Here is a 14,575-nt window from a genome sequence, read left to right as displayed (position 1 = left end):
CCCATTGATCCGATTATTAGTTATATAATGTTGACTCTCGACTACGTTTGTGTTGTCCCACGTCGGGACAGTTTAAGGGAGCCGTGAATGCGCTAGAAGGTGATGCTTTCATGTGTAATATTATACATGAGAAAGTGTATGTTAGATGAACATGTTTCACGAGTGGCGGAACATGGGCTAATTGATGTGTCGTGGAGATTACGTTCATCCTCGTTTAGACAGTTATGCGGGTTCTGCTAAACGGGAAGTGTGTGACATAAGGGTTTTAACTGTGGATAGCAGTACGACGAATCCTTATTTATTGCAAAACTCTGTCCACTAGCATCAATCACTGTGAACAGTGAAGCCCATATTTAGGTACACGTTTTTCTAGTCTAAGAAGACGAACGCTTTTACCAGAGTCTCGTGTGATTGATTTCACAGTGTGTTGTTTTCCAGGCCCTGTAGGCACATACTAACTATAAGACCGCACACTAAGGGAGCATGTGCCGAGAGTGTCATTGCACATTAGGTACATGGACATTACAAGCGCCAGTCAACAGCAGTCTTCATCAGACTGTGTGAGCGCGTAACCACCACTTCTGCTGGTGTGCTTCAAACGACGTTAGTTTCAAATCTCAGAATATGTCATCACTCAGCATCAAATATTCGGTGATGAGAACGAAGACGTGGAGACCAAGTGGAAAAATCCAAAGGCGTCGTTCAATATGCCCTAGACAAGTATGTTCCAAGTAAGGTTTTAAGGGATGGAAAAGATCCACCATGGTTTAATAGCCGTGTTAGAAAAGCGCTAAGTAAACAAACAGCACTCCATCTCAGATTCAAGAGAAGTAAAAACGTAGCTGACAAGAAAAAGCTGAACGAAGCGGAAATGAGCGTAAGGAAAGTAATGAGAGAAGCGTTCAGTAAGGTTGAAAGTAAGACGTTGTCGACGTTGAATAAAAACCCTAAGAGATTTTGGTCGTATGTAAAATCAGTAAGTGGGTGAAAATCATCTGTACATTCTCTTAGCGATCACACCGGCACCGAGACGGAAGATAGCGAAGAAAATGCCGAAATACTGAATTCTGTCTTCCGAAGCTGTTTCACCGCGGAAGATCGTAACATTGTCCCTCCTTTCAATCGTCATACGAACGTCGAAATGGCAGATACTCAGATAACCGATCGAGGAATTCAAAAGCAACTACAATCGCTTAGTAGCGGAGAGGCTTCAGGACCAGATGTGGTACCTATAAGATTCTATAAAGATTATGCGAACGAACTTTCTCCCCTTCTAGCAGTAAATTATCGTAGATCGCTTGAGCAACGTAAGGTACCTAACGACTGGAAAAAAGTGCAGGGCGTTCCTGTTTTTACGGTAGACCGTAAGACAGATCCACACAATTATAGACCTATATCGTTGACGTCGATCTGTTGTAGAATTATGAAACATGTTTTATGCTCAATAATTATGACGTTCTTGGAAAATGAACATCTCCCTATAAAAATCAACATGGATTCCGCAAACAGAGATCCTGCGAAACTGAGCACAACGGCGCTCAAGTTGATGCCATGATCCTTGATTTCAGTAAGGCATTTGACACCTTCCCGCATTGCCGTTTAATGAAAAATAAAACGAGCTTAGGGAGTATCAGAACAGACTACCGAATGGATTCAAGACTTTCTTTCAGACAGAACTCAACACGTCGCTCTTAATGGAACTAAGTCGACAGATGTAAAGGTAATATCTGGAGCACCGTAGGGAAGTGTGATAGGACCGTTGCTGTTTACATTTTATATAAATGATCTACTAGAAAGATTCGGATGCTCTTTAAGGTTATTCGCAGATGATGCAGTTGTTTGTACCAAAGTAGCAACACCAGAAGAAAGTAAGAATTTGCAGAACATCCTGCAGAGAATTAGCGAATGGTGCAGACTCTGGCACTTGACCCTCAACGTAAATAAATGTAACATATTTCTCATACGTAAGAGATGAAATCCACTACTGTACAGCTACACTATTGATGACAAACAGCTGGGGACACCGTCTGCCGAAAAATATATAGGCCCAACTGTCCAGAGTGACCTCAAGTGGAATGACGGTATAATACAGATAGTGGTAAAAGCAGACACCAGACTCATATTCATCGGAAGAATCTTAAGGAAATGTAACTCATCTACGAAAGAAGTGGCTTATAAGGCTCTAATTCGTCAGATTCTTGAGTATTGTTCATCTATCTGGGATTTCTATCAGGTGGGACTGATAGAGTAGATAGAGACGATCCAACGAAGAACGGCGTGTTTCGTCATGGCATCGTTTAGCTGGCGAGAGACGTTACGGAGACGCTAAACAAACTCCACTGGCACACGTTACAAGACGCGTTGTGCATCACGGAGAGATTTACGATTGAAATTTTGGGATAGCACTTTTCAGGAGGAGTCAGACACCGTATTACTTTCCCCCACATACATCTCATTCGTCACACGCACTGTTCGCGAATGGAACAGGATTGGAGAAATCAGACAGTGGTACTGAGAGTACCCCCGCCACACGCCATTAGGTGGCTTGTGGAGTACAATGAGATGTATATGTAGATGAGTGATGCGTCGAGAGAACACTTGTAGCACGAAAAGCCTAAAAAAGGCATTCCAGTGTTGTGTCTCCAGCCCATACTTAATCGACACCTGAACCACAGTTAACTGGGCTGTCGAATTCATTTCTTGATTTGTGGAAGTATAGAAGCTGGAATGTACTAGGGAATCGTTCGTGAACCTCTTAATTCAGATATGTACCAGGCGGATACTCAGACGAGAAGTTGTGAAGTATAGCATAGAGATTCACATCTGTTGTCTCATGTTCTGCGTCTGTAGCGTTATAGACACAGAATGACGTGACTGCCTCAAGAATTCATTGTAGAAATTAATTTTGGAGAAATCAGATTATTATTCTCAGACTTCCTGCTAGTTCCTTATGTTTCCTGTAAACATTCCAATTTGTTGAAACTTCCTGGAAGATTAGAACTGTGTGCCGGACCAAGACTCGAACTCGGGACCTTTGCCTTTCGCGGGCAAGTGCTCTACCATCTGAGCTACCCAAGCACGACTTAGGTCCCGTCCTCACAGCTTTACTTCTGCCACTACCTCGCCTCCTACTTTCCAAACTTTGCAGAGGCTCTCCTGCGAACCTTGCAGAACTACCACTCCTGAAAGAAATGATGTAGCGGAGACACGGTTAGCCACAGCCTGGGGGATGTTTCCAGAATTAGATTTTCACTCTGCAGCGGGGTGTGCGCTGATATGAAACTTCCTGGCAAATTAAAACCGTGTGCCGGACAGCCATATTTCTACAACGTCCTTTCTTTCAGAAGTGCTAATTCTGCAAGGTTCGCAGGGGGGCTTCTGTAAAGTTTGGAAAATAGGAGACGAGGTACTGGCGGAGCAAAGCTGTGAGGACGGAGCCTGAGTCGTGCTTGGGCAGCTCAGTTGATAGAGCACTTGCCCGCGAAAGGCAAAGCTCATGAGTTCGAGTCTCGGTCGGGCACACAGTTTTAATCTGACAGGAAGTTTCATATCAACGCACACTCCGCCGCAGAGTGAAAATCTCATTCTGATTCCAATTTGTTAACCAGTATCGCTCTTCGACGGAAAACAAAAACGCATCGGCAGTTCAGACATGTCTTACAAGAATTATCAGCGTATCTACCATGCAACTTAAACAACTCCATTGACGAAATGAATCAGTAATGTTCTCTGCAAGCGTCTGACGCATTTTAACTTCATAAGGAAATCGTCGTAGAAGTAAACGAATAAAGTGAAGAATGATAATGTAGATTGCCAGAAGGCAATGAAAAATCAATTACAACATGGTCAGGTAGGGGGAAATACATCATCCCTATAAGGCTGGAGCAAAAATTTAATGAATTTATTTAATAAAACCAGCTAAAATGCGAATACCCGTGGCTGGAAATGAGATGGCTACTACTGAACTCCCAGGGGAAAGTATACTTCATCACGTTCTTCGTTGTATTTCTATCTTTTATTTTTGAATTCGTCTCTCAGTTGCTTGGATTCCGAATTCCACTATCTTGATTCACTTATTTTTAATATTTTCATCTTTACATGTTTACAACACTCAACGTACTCTCTAAACTGCTTCCTTACAATGTTTCTCACCCAGTGCCCCTGCCGGTACTAAATCAGCTACGTCTCCATATTTCAGCACATTACCTGTCTACTTGTCATGTTCTGAGCATCCATTGTCAATCATTTAATAAGCAAACGTTATAATAACGAAGGCTGAAGGACCCTTTCAACAGTTCCAACCCAAGTTTCATTATTGTGTGAATGGAAACGTCTGGACTCACGTCAGCTGTATTTCTAATTCACCGCCGAAAAAGTTTTAATTGGTCTGAGCAATTTTATAAATTGCGCTGAGAGAAATTTGGGAGCTGTTCAAAGTGGCACCGATCTGACATCGTGGCCTATTGTTCGCTCGCATTGTTGTTGGCGAACAATGAGCGGCAATATTATGACGCGGCGTGGCGTAATTAATCTGTTGACCGTTAATAGGCACCTGCATCTGAGCCGAGTGTATAGAGATTTAATTAAAACTTCACTGTCCAGGCACTTTGTTAATCGCGGCAACTCATTATCTGCGGTCCTAGCTGGGTTCTCTCCCCAAACAAATGTCGACAATCGACAAGAAAGAAACTCTAAATTAATTACCTATCGTTAATTCAGACAGCAGGTCTATCAGAAAAATTGCATTCACAAACGGCGAATATGAATCAATTGAAATAAAAAATAAAAACACGGTACTGGGTAATTAACGAGTGCCAACAGGACAGAATGCTCTTGGATAAGGGTCTATTGCTTCAACAGTTTCACTAATTAAAACGTCCGTAGTTGTTCCAGCGTTCTGTTTTTACCTCTATAACTTTTTTTTCCAATCTGAGCAGTACTATCCAAACGAGCTTTCGGTAATTGCTGCACAAATATCTGCAATGTTTTAGCACAAAAAAATCTGTTACTGCCGATTTCGAGTCGCTTATAGCTTCAGACGGAATCAAAGAATTAAATGATACGCTTCTCAAGTCTTTGAACTTAATTTGGTTGCTTTCAGTAATCAGATTTGGTGCAGAAAGGAAATCGTACATCGTACTGATACGTTAAAAAGTGAAATACAAATGTCTTCCGTGAGAAAACTCTCATAACACATTTAGTGCACATCTTTGCTAGAATAATTTTGACACTATTAATAACAGAAAACTTTCGATGACACTAAAGAAGGCAAATGAATTTTTAATTGTTGATCGTACTTTCGTTCTCAGTTAACACCAAAAGGAACGATTTTCTGCAAGAGGCTAATTATAACCAGCCAAGAGTTTGCCACGAATACACACACACACAGACATGCGTGAGCGTATATACACACGCACACAGAATGACCTAAGAGTGGCTTCGCTGCCACACTACCTCTCCTCTTTCCAACAACTCGAGTTCGCAGCAACTCTTAGTTACATTGGAAGTGGGGTCAACAACAATGACAAAAGGGTATTTTAATCCTGTTTAGTGGAAACTTTAACACAAGGAAGTTTGAACCCAGAAGTGGCAACCCAAGGGTAGGACAGATAAAAGTAAATGCTGTCTCCACCTAATAATGTAAATAATTAGTTAATGTAAAAGATTAGCTACAATATTCTGCATGCTTAAAATTGAGAAACTTAAAAAATACATTTAGGCAAATAATTATTAAATTAATCATTTATTTGAGCATCACTGAGGTTGCATCTAACAACTAGGTGAAATAGATTTGGTTCCAGAAACAAAATAAAATTTTGTTGCCAAATACGAGTAATAGTGATGCTTGTCTATTACATAACCTCTAATTATTTTAGTACTTAATGATTTGCTGGTTACTCGTATATGAAACGCAATGACTTTCCTATGTTCCACTCCTAACAACTTTTATAATCTTCTTGTAGATACAGCAAACAGTCAGCAGAAAAATTGGAAGGTTTATTAAAACTCCTTTACCAAAGTTTCAACGCTTATAAATGAAAACGTCTTGTTTAGAAGAAAAATATATGGGCTACTTAAGCAAGTTAAAATGAAGGAAAATATGTGTATTAAAACATGCACAAAATGTTTGTTCCCGTATAGTACGTCTTTACCAATGTGGAGCCAGTGCACAAGCGCCACGTACACAACGCCTGCGCCAAGGAAAGCTTCTCACAAGACAGGGCACCAGTAGTGTGCACAAGAACGGAGCGCGATGGTGGAAACCGTCATCATGCTAAACTTGCTTCAAAGGTTGTAATTAAAAATACGGCGTTAAAAAGTGAGATTGCTTTTAGCTGTGTACATATTTAAAGATAACAGTGAGGAAACAAATAGTAAAATACCATCTAAAGAAAGTAATTGTGGTAAAAACAAATTACGTTGACAGTCATTTTATTGTAAAGCAATAAAAATAATATAAAGATTGACCCGTTGCTATCCAAATCTCACAAACATTCGCCAAATCTGACAAATACCTATCGAACAGTAAATTCCGTTATATGGCAGACTGGTTATAAAAAGTGAACAGTGAGTTGAAATGTGTTGGTCCTTGGTCACAGGAGACATTCCCCAAAAGTAACTTTGTAACACTGTAGCTTTAGGATTCTACTATTTTGGGCCACTTGATTGCTTGCTTTAAAGGTATTCGAGTGAACAGTTATGTTGATGATCGTTAAGCTGTAACAGTCTCTTTTAGAGAATTCCATATATGTCATCTTTTGACTTTCGAGCTATCTCAAGATGCATTTGTTGAAGTTACTTAGGACCCACGGCAGCATAGAAAAAAGTATTTCACTTCCTCTTCCGTTTCCTCTACACAACGTACACTAATTTCTAAAATGAAGATGTCACCTTTTCGACTGTAGACCTTCAGTAACTGCCCTTCCTATCTGCTCCTATGCTGTACTTCACTGTGGGGCGGTGCAGTTCTAAGCTAATAATTTTTCTTAAGTTACCTAAATGTTAATATTCCGTTAACACCCACTTTTGGACTGTATGTGTCATTCCATTTGGTTTCAGATGCAGCTCTCTCCATAAGGCTACACATCTGTCGTCAGATCCCCTATACGAGACTTGCTGCATATTTTTGAACGGTATTTCAGTTTTAGCCCTCTAATAATGAACTTCAAAACGGTTCTGACACTGACACACAGCGGTAATCGAACAAAGTAATAGCATTGTTTAATGTGAAAATTATTTTTGAAATTAAACCAATTCTTGCAATTCATTTATTGAATATGGCTTTAATTGACATAATTGCATACAGTTTCATCTTTAATTCAATGTGACAGGATAGACAAATTTATTTGGTAGCTAGTAGGATTCTCCACTGTGTGTGGCTTCAGATGTCCTAAAAATGGACGGTTTTTTATAAGGTATACACCATTAACGTTCGTTTCCCAGAGTGCCCATGCGTGAGTATTCAAGAGGTTTACTGGATCTGCCTTTGTCTCTCTCTTTCTCTCTCTCTCTCTCTCTCCAGTAATAAATAATTGTGACGTGCCTCTTAGAACATTATCTCTACAGCAATTGTTCCTAATCACTCGGTGTGCTTAAGTATTATTAATAAGTGTAAGGGTTTACATTCTTCTTACACTGTGCTACTTTGCTATGCTGTACAGAAGCCAAAAACAGCAGGAATTACGCACAGATTAGAGTGACATAGCGCCACCGCTGATAACTGACCTTCAGAACAAGCGTGGAAATGCCACTAAACATCATTGGAAACTCTAATGTCCATGTATAGTTTGGATGGATTTACATTTTAGACTTGTTGAACTCATTTCTGTGCCAACAACTTCAGAGTCTTCCATTTGTGTGACTCTGAATAGAACAAAAACAAAAAACAGAAAAGAAAGAGATCACCCTCGTGTGGTACATACATCAGGGAGACCAACTATGAGACGAATTAAATCACTGAAATGCTGCCCAAGAAGTGAGCATAGACGGTACACATCATAGAGACACATTTCTCTGAGAATTTCTGGTATCCGTAGGCGGCGAAGATTCTAAATAGAAGGAGTGTAACTTGGAATAATACAATTACTCGACCGGCTTATATTAACACGTATGACAACAGATACAAGCACCGAGCCACCATTCGTGGCTTCACTGAGGATGGAAATCTTGTAATTTTGGAAGCAACACGAGTGGGGTGTTATGGGAGACACTGTCTTGTGCCCTTTGGCTAACTGTAAGCCGTGTCTGTACTGAAGCTCTCTTGCTGAGTTGTGGCCTCCAAGTTCACGATGCGCCTTGCTAATTAACGCCTCAAAATCATTTCACCTTCTGCCTCTGTTGCCAGGCCGTAAACAGCATAACTAGCAGCAGCTTGTAACTGCTGCAAAGTGAGCGCTAACACTCCTGTGGTTCTCTTTCCTGCGTGAACTTCTTGTGGTTCGTAACTTGACACTATTCTCCTTACGGTTTGGTAGCATGTGTCCCCGAGTATCAAATGACTTCAGTTAAAGTCAATTTATGCAGCAGTTTTCACACAAACAAAATTTCCTCTTACACAGACGGGATCGTTAGATTTTACACTCTTGTTGTCGAATTTCTCACAATAATTACTTTTTCGAAAGTAATAAACAAACCAGCCGAGTTGCTAGTTTCCCGTATTTTGCTCTCGTCCCTTTCCGGCTTGCATCTTTTGGGTTCTTCAAGAATCGTATACTTTTTCATCTATTTCTTTCATTCAGTTCGATTTGGAACAGTGATTTCCATCCTCTCTACTGTTTTGATTAAGTATTTCTTCTTTATTTTCTTTTTCGCATTCATGTTCTGATTCTTCTTCTTCTACTGCTACTACTACTACTACAACTACTACTACTACATAGTGTTGTCCAGAATTAAAGCTACAAACCGTTATTCCCCGTCTTGTGCCTACCTCATGGCACAATAATACAAACTGTCAACCAGATGTCCGTAAGATCGTGTTCTGCACGGAAGATTGCATTCTGGTCAAAGGAGAACCATGACAACAATGTCAGGGCACCTATGGAACGAGGTAATGTTTGCCGGGTAGTCCCACATCCACGATCGCTGTGTACATAGTCACAGACGGTGCAATATGGCAAAGAGAATTGGACAACCAGACTCTCTGCGTTGGAGGGCTGTAGAAAGAACGGAAACGAGACAGTCGCAGACTGATGTGACCCAATGCCTTATTGTGAATCGTTGTTGTTTCTCGGATGGGGCGACAGTTAATAAAGACCAAAACTGTGTCAAAAGACAAGAGCAGAGCTTCAGAACAGAGGACCCTTATTTGGCTGTAAGGGCACTACAGTACATCCTTCGTACTGCACGGCAACTGACAAGTGAGCTCGCACCATCACTGGACGTGTTGTATCGAGAAAAACGGTGAGCATATAACTTCGGTGGACCGGCCTTTACTGTCGGAGACCTCTGAGGCGTCTTCCCAGAAGGGAAAGTCTAGAGTGGAATCATCGACATGCCACCTGGTCAATCGAACAATGGGCCAATATTGCTTTCATATATGAAACCCGATTTAGTTTGGAGAGTGAATCTCGATGGATTCGCATCTGGAGGGAACGTGAAACACGATTTCGGGAACGAAACATTGTGGAGTGGGCAGGGATTATGTTGATCACTCGAACACTTCTCCGTGAAACTGTACAGGTGAATTAGCAAAATTTAACTGCTGGCAGATATCGTTAGGTGATCTTGGGACCTCGTGTACGGTTGTTTCGAGGTGCTGTGCTCCCAGACATCGTACTGATGAACAATAATACTCCACGTTGTGGAGCACGGGTGGTTGATGTTTCCTGAGAAACGGAAGGTATTGCACACATGGCGTGGTCTGCTCGCTCTCCCGATTTAAATCCCATAGAGCATGTCTGGGATGTTCTAGAGAGATGGCTTGCATCATGTCACCTACCACCAACCACTCTCTAAGACTGCGATCAGCTCTGCAGGAATAATGGGCGTTGTTGCCTCAACATGAGACTGATGATATCATTCACATTATGCTTATTGTTGTCTGACCTGTGCCGTTATGCATGTTGCAGTTGTTTACGTTCTGAATTCTTTGCATTGTTTCTACTTTACTATCACCTGTTTATACCGTTTTGTGGCAAAATAAAAACACCCTTGCAAAATTCTTACTTTAATTTTGGACACCAGTGTACAACCAGTCCACTCTTTGGCTTGAGATGTCGAGAAAAATGTATAGGAGGTGAAGACAATGCTCATCTATTTAGAAGGCACAGAACAGCACTGCGCCCATGAATTTATAGCGTTACATAATACTGTCGTTCCTTCCATTCCTTATGCGCTCTGTTTCCGACAGACACCTTTCAGTTTATCGGTTATGAAATCACGGTGTATCTGTCTCGCGGATCAACTGCGAGAATGTTACGCACCAGCTGTCGAATGTGTTATATATTTACCATAATATGTTTCGGGACTACTTTCCCCATTATCAGGTGCTATAAAATAAGAAAACGCAAATCAAAAAATCACGCTACTGTGCCACTGCCTACCATATAAATATATATTGTCTTGTAGTACAACATATCTAAAGCTACTATGCCGTTAAGCACCGTCGAAAGTAAAAAGCAGCAGCCAACATACGCTGCCAAACAAAAAACTTATCCTGAGCATCTCTTGTCAGAGCACGCTCAGCAGTTTACGTTCGTGGATCCACGATATCTTCTCCGTTCACCGCCACCGCCTGCTATCATGCTTTAATAAGATCTTAAGGTGGTCACATCTAACCGGAGCCGCTTTTCAATGCCCAGAAATGTTTTATTGCAGCCAACAATGTTTTAACTCAGTTTTAAAACTTTAGTGAGATGTTTCGAAAATGGAATCATTATAATGAAAACTTTTCAGCTAGGGATGGTAGGGAGATGGCACAATTAATATCAAAGCGCAAATTAAATGAGGGTAAAATATTGTCTTCATTATATGTAACTGATTTGTATAAATCTGTGCCGTGTAAAGGAACGACAAACCTTCTAGAAAACAACACAGGTGAGTGTGGTAAATTATACGACGATGAAACAGACAAATTTATACACATCAACAACAAAAATTTTGCATCACCCCGGTTCCCAGAAATCCTGGAGATAGACACTGACTGTGGATGTTGTATCACAGACACACTCCCTTTGACTGTTCAGAGATGTCACTAAAACCGCCCAAAGATGTAAACAACCATGCATGAGCAGCACCTATTACACGGAGTCTTCCGACAACCGATCACTTCCAGTCATTCCATCAGGAAGGAGATACACGGCTCGTGTAGGATGTAGTTAAACTATGCCTAGACGGTCAATACCGTGATTCGATCGTGTCTGCATTGTTACTTTGTACCAGAAAGTGCTCTCTACAAGGGAAGCGTCCAGGTCTCTCGCAGTGAACCTAAGAGATGTTGTTCGGACATGGAGGAGATACATAGAGACAGGATCTCTCGATGACATGCCTCGCTCAGGCCGCTCAATGGCTACTACTGCAGTGGATGACCGCTACCTACAGATTATGGCTCGAAGGAACCCTGACACCAACGCCACCATGTTGAACAATACTTTTCGTGCAGCCACAGGACGTCGTGTTACGACTAAAACTGTGCGCAATAGGCTGCTCAGGATTGGCATCACATTCTCTTCACCAATCAGTGTTTCATATGACTTCAACCAAAGAATTGTCGGAGACGTGTTTGGAGGCAACCTGGTCAGGATGAACGCCTTAAACACACTGTCCAGCGAGTACATCAAGGTGGAGATTCCCTGATGTTATGGGGTGGGAATTATGTGGAGCCGACGTCCGCCGCTGGTGGTCATGGAAGGCGCCGTAACGGCTGTACAATATGTGAATGCCATCCTCCGACCGATAGTGCAACCATATTTGCAGCATATTAGCGAGGCATTCGTCTTCATGAACGACAATTCGCGCCCCCATCGTGCACATCTTGTAAATGACTTCCTTCAGGATAACGACATCGCTCTACTAGAGTGGCCAGCATGTTCTCCATATATGAACCCTATCGAGCATGCCTGAGACAGATTGGAAAGGGTTGTTTACGGACGACGTAACACACCAACCACTCTGAGGAGTCTACGCCGAGTCGCCGTTGAGGAGTGGGACAAACTGGACCAACAGTGCCTTGATCAACTTGTGGATAGTATGCCACGATAATTACAGGCATGCATCAGTGCTACTGGGTATTAGATATACCGGTGTATAAAGCAATCTGGAGCACCAACTTTGAAGGTCTAGCTGTATGGTGGCACAACATGCAATGTGTGGTTTTCATGAGCAATAAGAAGGGCAGAAATGATGTTTATGTTGATCTCTCTTCCAATTTTCTGTACAGGTTCCGCAACTCCCGGAACAGAGGTGATGCAAAACTTTTTTGATGTGTGTAGAATTATTGAAGTTTGTCCAACAGTTCAACAGCTTTTGAGATTAATAGTAAGTTTTATTTATTAGAGAATAATTTATGAGTGGGTTGTACTTTAGCAGAGAAGATAGACATCTTCTTGAACGCATATGAGAACTTTTTTTAAAGGAAAATAATAAACTACAGATGTATGGAAGATACATATGCTATGTCGACGACATAGCTTATCGAGGACCCAAGGAAGAAATAAATTAAATGACGAGTGTTCTTAACAAAATGCATAAAAATATAGTATAGAGCGTGAGCAACACGGTTTTTTTTTTTTTTTTTTTTTTTTAATTGTCTTGATTTGAGGATCGAGAATAAGCATAACAAGATTAAGATAGGGATATTTAGAAAACTCACATTCACAGTTGTAATAACAGGTAAGACTCATGTCACCCCATACACATAAAATAGCATTCTCCAAAAATGTAGTGCATAAGACTAATTCCACCCCACTAAGCCCAAAGATTAAGGACGAAGAAGTGAAAACATTTACACAGACAGAGACAGAAAATGGGTTTGACTGGGTTTAGTAGATAGGACTGATGCAGCGGCAGGAAACATGAAAAAAAGAAAGAAAAAAGAAAACTCAAATCCGCGGAAACACTGAGTTGTGCCATATTATATCACATATATTGGCGAGGCTGCTCAGCAGCAAAGGGGTGAAAAATGCATTCAGGATGAACTGGATGGCGGAAGCAGAAGTTTAAGAAACAAGCTGAAAAGGTAAGAAACTTTAAAATCAGGCTTAAAGAGCATAACAATGAACAGATTGGCCCATCGAGGGTGGGGAAGCACCTCAAGGACCGGCAGCAATCGTTGCACAGCTTCACAGAAGTATGAAACTATTGCACTTTGAAGAAAAGGGGTGGATGCTGTCAAAATTAGAGGAAATAATTTTTTGCCCTTTAAAAAGGAATATATAAACGTGTTAAATGAGAAGACAGATTGCGCTTTAAGAAAGAAATACATCTACATGTTAAACGAGAAGGCAGATTCGTATAATAGGCATTTCCGGGCTCTCTAGCGACGTCCTCTTCAAAAAGCAACCGCCAAGCTAGTCTCCTAGTGGCATGAAATTTTAATCATTGGTTATTTTATTTGGATGCACACATTGCAACATACATCCACTACTGGCTTTTGGCATTTCCTAGGATTTGAAACATGACCCTTACAGATTTTACTTAGACACTAGCATCGTTGGGCGCTATGATGTATTGTTGACTGGATTGTACTATCTTTGGTAGATGAAGGGAACAGTTTACTACTGAGTTTTATGAGAGTATTATGAGCCGACATGAGATGTTCAGGGAAGAGGTTTATGTTTCACAATGTATGTTGACTGCTGGCATTTTGCTGTTGGCGGTACCTAATGGCATAATAATTTTAGGTATGTTAAAGAACAAAATACATATTAACATGGTTGTCAGAGTGCGTAATAGTGTGTTTCACTTATTCTATTTCCTTTTTTATAGCACTTGATAAAGGGACAACATGGTCCTAAAACGTGCTGTGGAAAATAATATCACACATCTGACAACTGGTGCTTGACATTCTCGGTTAGGACTCACCTTTCAGTTCAAAACAGCAGTGTTTAATCTAGGAATGGTTTCATTTTTGTACAGTAATTAAGTGTCGGTTGTTTTCCGCGTCAACATCTGAAAACACAAACTAAAATATCTAATGATTATTGGCATAATCTGTCGACCAAGGTGCTCCTCCTTTTCATTTTAAGATTGTTCTGACTGTTATTTGAAAATACCTAGAGAAAAAAGGAAATGTAACATGTAAAGGAACACATAGTGTGGCAGGCATTAAATTTTTAGAAGGAAGTTCTTCTCAGTTTCGAACAAAGGGAAGGAAACTGCACTATATATTCAGAAGTATCCGGATAACCTTACGTAATGCGGAATTGATTACTAGATGTCACGAGAGGCGAATCTCCAAGTACAAAAAGAGGCGGGGAGTGTTGTCAATACAGGAGCAGTAACAGCAGAATGAGTCGACCAGGTGAGCTCGGTGACTTCGAACGTGGACGTCATCTGAGTAACGAATCTGTCAGTGGCATATCAACCTTTCTATATCCGTAAGAATCGACTGCTGTGATGTGATTGTGAAGTGAAAACG

This window comes from Schistocerca gregaria, chromosome 1, assembly GCF_023897955.1.
Source record: "Schistocerca gregaria isolate iqSchGreg1 chromosome 1, iqSchGreg1.2, whole genome shotgun sequence".
Classification (NCBI taxonomy): domain Eukaryota; kingdom Metazoa; phylum Arthropoda; class Insecta; order Orthoptera; family Acrididae; genus Schistocerca; species Schistocerca gregaria.
Note: the sequence above shows the minus strand (reverse complement) of the source record.